Raw genomic sequence first — 6,007 nt, 5'->3', positions numbered from 1 at the left:
TGCTTATTTCCTCTGTCTGACTCGTAAAATCCTGTTAATAAATCTAAATGTACTCTTTCAAAGGGTTGATTTGGCACGGAGTAAGCCCCTAGGCTGACAGGTGTCTTCGTGTGCCCTTTGTATTCTTGACAAGTGCGACAATTTGCTATGTGTTTTTTTATATCTGTAAGCATCGTATGCCAATAAAATAAGGATTTGGCTTTCTGGACATTAAGGAATAAACCCGGGTGTGTCCATGCAGTGGATTTTCATGCAACCATTTTAAGACAGTGGGTATGAGTGAGATAGTACCACCACCTGGTTGTTATTCAACTGTGTGTGTTGCGGGTTTTCCTCGTCACGGATCTACACAGGATATTATCCTTGATGATGTAATTCTGCTGCTTATACTTTATGTATTCCTTTTCCTTCGGATTTCCGTTTAACGCAATGATGATTTTTTCTATTTGCGGATCTTTTCTTTGTTCTGTCTGTAATAGTTCAGCACTCCAGCCCAGATCTTCCTGTTCAGATATAGTTTTAACAATGGGCGTGGAGGTTGAGATATCTATTAATTCAGCTAATGGCTCGGTACAAGATGAAGAGGGGTTGCGTGATAATGCGTCAGCAATGATATTTGCTTTCCCAGGTAAATACCCGATCCTCGCGCCAAAGTCCTGGATGATCATGTGCCACCGAGTTCGCTTAGGGCTGTGACTAATGCCTTTAAAGAAGTCGGTTAGGGGCTTATGATCAGTGAGAACCTTGACGGGATAACCGTATATTATGAATTTAAAATGCACAAGTGGAATTAACAATAGCGAGCCCTTCCTTCCGTCTATTACTGCTATTTACTTTCGGAAGGTCTCAGTTTTACGTGAATAAAAAGCTATAGGGAAAAACTGTTTATCATATTGTTGAAGCAATACCCCACCTACTCTAGGTCTGAGGCGTCTGTTGCTATGAAAAATTCCTTACTGAAGTCAGGAAATTTCAAGATAGGAGAACTACACAGTTCATCTTTCAATTTATCGAACGCCTGTTGATGAATTTCAGACCATATGAAATCTACGCCCTTTTTTATAAGATCGGTTAGGGGAGCGGCTATGATTGAGTAGTTGCGTTATAAAGCGGCGATAATAGCCACTACATCCTAAAAATTGCTGTATTCCCTTGACGTTAGTAGGTATCGGAAGTTACGGATAGCCGACACCTTATCATGGACGACTTTAAGACTTCACTAGAAACCGTGAAACCTAAATAGACTAATTCTGTGTTTTTTAAAAAATTCACACTTACTTATCTTTACCCTTAAATTATGCTGCCTTAGTCTTTGCAGCACTAACTCTAATTTACGTAAATGTTCTTCTAATGTGTTGGAAAAGATTACTAGGTCGTCCATGTAGGCATGTAGGATATCTCCTAACAAGTCTCCAACACAATGTTTATCATACGAGTAAAAGTTATGGGAGCACAACGTAAACCAAAAGGCATACGCAAAAATTCATAATGTCCCCTGGCTGTGCTGAAGGCAGTGTATGGGATACTCTCTTGTTCCAACGGAATCTGATGAAATCCCTTTAGTAGGTCTAAAGCTGGTGAAATATTTGTTCTGACCTAGTAGAGATAGGGATATCATCGGTACATGGTACTGGGAATCTGTCAGGGATTGTTTCTTCATTTAAACGACGAAAATCGACGCATATCCGCCAAGTTCGATCTTTTTTCGGCGTACTACTATTAACGGAAAATTATAAGGGCTGCTTGATTTCCTAATGACTCCTTCTTTTTAGACATTTTACTACTTCCTCTGTTATCTCATTCTGAAATTTCATAGGAAGTCGGTACGAAGGTACATAGATTACTTTCTTTTTGTCCTTGAGCCTTATTTGATGCTCGATGACATCCGTTTTTTCCTAAGGTTCCATCCGTAGTGGAAAAACCATCATGATATTTAGTTAAAAGATTCAAATTTCTGCTGAATTTCTTCTTCTTGAATGTCCTTATTGATTTTGTTCTTTATAGATTGCAAAAGGGATTCATCCGCAACTGAGTTGAGCGTGATTTATCTCAGCTACGGTAAGAATGCGATGTTTATAAACTTCTGCATCCAAGATATGTTGATTTTTGTGGATTACTAAAGTTGGATATTCAAATGATTACAGACTTCGATGTGACATTGTTGTTGTGAGCCGATTGTATAAATGCTTGTGTGACGGATAATCCGTGTGTTTTCAGAGTTTTCGGAAAGGATTAACATTTCAGATCCTGGCAAGGTCTCTTTACACGCACTAATATGTTCGAAGTTACGTTAGGCTCGGAGTTTGCATGCAAGCTGATATTACGGGTGAGCGAGAGTTCTGTTGGGTTGCCTGTATTAATTCTTGGTTCATGAGACAGGTGATTGGTTCTGTAATGTAAGTGACAACTCTGTCTGTCTCTTTATTATCTAAAACTGATTTTAGGGTATAGAGACTTATAGAATTTCCCTTTGATATACACGCCGTGTTTTGCAGGTGCTAAGATAAATATTTTGAGTGACCCATAGACGGGTATCCGATAATTACTGCGGGATACATATTAATGTTTTGTACAACGATAAAGGTATCAGCAAACGTGCGCTTACCGACCTTGTACTGTACATGAGTTACTCCTACAACATTTAATTCATTATTCCCTATGCCTGAGAGCCTTATTCCGGACTTCTCTATAGGTATAATATCCGGTGTGCCGCAAGGTACGGTGTTAGCTGCAATACTGTTTGTTATTATGATTGAAGACATAGACAATAATGTTAAGGATTCGGTAGTGAGTAGTTTCGCAGATGACACAAGAATAAGTAGAGAAATTACTTGTGATGAAGATATTTGGAACGCTCTACAAAGAGACCTTAACAAAGTATATGATTGGGCAGAGGTAAATAGGATGGTATTTAACTCTGATAAATTTGAATCAATAAATTATGGAGACAGAGAAAGAAAGCTATATGCATATAAGGGACCTAATAATGAGACCATCACAAATAAGGAAGCAGTTAAAGACCTTGGTGTGATGATGAATAGGAACATGTTATGCAATGATCAAATAGCAACTCTGTTGGCAAAATGTAAAGCAAAATGGAAGTTTTGTTACGGCACTTCAAACAAGAAAAGCTGAACACATGATTATGCTTTATAAAACATATGTTCGTAGTCCACTTGAATATTACAATATGATATGGTACCCACACTATCAAAAGGATATTGCACAAATAGAGAGTGTACAAAGGTCCTTTACAGCTAGAATAGAAGAAGTTAAGGACCTAGACTATGGGGAAAGACTACAATTCTTAAACCTTATATAGTCTAGAAAGGAGAAGAGAACGCTACATGATAATTCAGGCATGGAAACAGATAGAAGGAATAGCAGAAAATATCATGGAACTAAAAATATCAGAAAGAGCAAGCAGAGGTAGATTAATAGTGCCCAAAACTATACCAGGAAAAAATAAGGAAAGCACACAGGACATTAATCCACTACGCACCAGCATCGATAATGCAGAGTCTATTCAATGCGTTGCCAGCTCAGCTGAGGGAATATATCAGGAGTGAGCGTAGATGTGTTTAAGAATAAGCTCGACAAAGATCTAAACTGCATCCAGACCATCCAAGATTGGAAGATGCAAAATATACCGGAAGATGTACTAGCAACTCTCTGGTAGACATTAGAGGTGCTCACACTGAGGGACCTGGGCAACCCGAACAAGATGTAAGGTCTGTAAGGTAAGGTAAGGGAAATTTGAAAAGAGTAAATGATGAGTCCTTAAATCCATGATATACGTGGACTACCGAATCAAAGAACAAAGTGAATGACTTATGGTCCAAATTTACTGCATGTAAGGTTGGTCGTAACTCGTTTTTGATAATATTGCATGAATTTGTTGCAAATCTACGGGAACCTGCACAGATTTTTTGCATTCGGCCGTGTGTTTCATAGGAAAATCAATTGCCTCTCAATGATTCTGATAAATGATTAAACTGATTATTTGATACAAAAGATGTTGATATGGATGACCCACATCGCCCTCTCCCCCCTTGGAGTGAACTACGTGGTATTTGTTTTGTTTATCACACTTGAAATTCGCTTGCCCTTGCGAGTTCTGGCTAGACGGCCCAGGAACAGAGGTACCTGAAGCACGATTTTTTTGTTTGTTTCTGCTGTTGTGCAGAATTTACGTTTGGTGTTTCTTTTTATAGATACTGAGGACCCTTCTTTTATTTGCACTGGCAACTGGTTGCGTTGTTTGTAGCATTCTGCTGTTGATTCCTCGAGTAGCAACGGTTATATGAATGAGTGGAACTATTATGTATTGAACAAAAACGCGTCCGACAGTCTGAAATCATGTGACCTGGTCGTTTACAGTTATAACAAACCATCCCTGCAACTTGATTATTATTATGTACCACGTTTACTTGTTGTGGCTTGTTCTCATTTTTTGCACCGACATGTGTTTTTTTATTTGTTTATACACATCTAATTCCGTACTGTTGGGCTGCAATTTTTTGTCAAAACCGCACTAACGCTTCAGGCAACATTGCAGTGATACTCGTAAGGTAGAATCAAACGGATTATAAAATCGTTTCACGTTGATTTTGGCACTCGTAACCCACCCGGAGTTACTTAAACTAACTTGATATTCATTTTGCCGCCCGCTCGACAACATTAAGCTGAGTCATGGAGGCTTGGTTAAGGATATTTCTCAATGCCAATACTACATCTAAAGCCTTCTTCACCCCCATACACGGCACGTAATCTGATTTTGAAACTCGTCCCCAGTAAGCGCCTCTTGGAAAGAAACCCCCCTTAGATAAGCACTTGCGTCTCCTTTAGCAAAGTCTATGAAGCTTTTCGCCTCCTGTAATTGTACTGCTGGGTCTGTGATGCTTTTTGCATTTAAATGAGCGTCTACAGATGAGATCCATGCCTCAACATTTGAGGCAGGAACCCATTGACCCGACCTTGAAAAGGGACAATTGCTGACCTCGCGCTCACGAGAGTCACCACATTGGGGTTGCCAGCCGGAGTAGTTGCCATTTCCACTTTACTTTTTTCCTTATCACTTCTATCCTTGCGATCCTATCAAAATATCTATAAGAGTACACTCGCCACTACGTAAACGCATATGCAATGTACTGTATAAATGTGTTATAATAATAGGAAAATCCCCCAAAAGATACACAAATACAGATAATTTGATAAAATATTATACGGAGAATTCCTGCAAGAAACGATTAGCAACAACGAGAAGAGAAAAAAAAATAATCTGCGGGCGAGAACTCGTAGTTGAAGATTGATTCTGTAATGAAGGAAGATTAAGATGGCGAACAACTCACCCCAGAATACTGGACGATCGACTCCTGATGAACAACACTTCACTGAGGAAAGAACCTGATAGATAAAATGGTACTTAGCTCCAGATTATATGGTGAAGGATTGTTGACATGGGATGACGTCTCATTTCCTGTCTAAGTCTCGCGTCGGAAGTCGTGATGACGTCACGGTCTTCTCTCGGTGCACGATGCATGAAGAAGTCCAAGATTGATGACGTCACAGCCTCCGTCCTTGCATTACTTCCTCTTGCTCTACTCTCTGCGTCCTTGCTCGTGATCGCGTGATGTTTCCTTTGTTTGTTTCTTCTTTCCATTGATGTTCGATGCTGCTCTCGTCCGGTGTAGATTCTCGAAGATAAGTGACAACAGTCACTCAAACGTCGGTGTTGATGCTTGTATTCTTCTCGATGAAGGACATATTTTCGTCTTCATAAAATGTTGCGTTGATTGAAGATCCCGTTTTCCTCTGTTTAGTTTTGATGTCGAAGGTGGAAGTTGGTTCTTGTAGACCTTCGGTCGGCTGATATGGGTCTTGTTAATTTTATTCTTCGTCGTTCGCTGCCACCAAATTAGTTCAAAGAATTTGAACTAATTCGCAAGCAACTTTCATCTTTAAAGTATCCTGACATATAATTGAGAAAGCAATTCAAAAAGCAAAC

The sequence above is a fragment of the Macrobrachium nipponense genome, chromosome 1 (assembly GCF_015104395.2).
Source record: "Macrobrachium nipponense isolate FS-2020 chromosome 1, ASM1510439v2, whole genome shotgun sequence".
Classification (NCBI taxonomy): Eukaryota; Metazoa; Arthropoda; class Malacostraca; order Decapoda; family Palaemonidae; genus Macrobrachium; species Macrobrachium nipponense.
The sequence above is the reverse complement of the archived record's forward strand: the minus strand, read 5'-3'. Positions refer to the sequence as shown.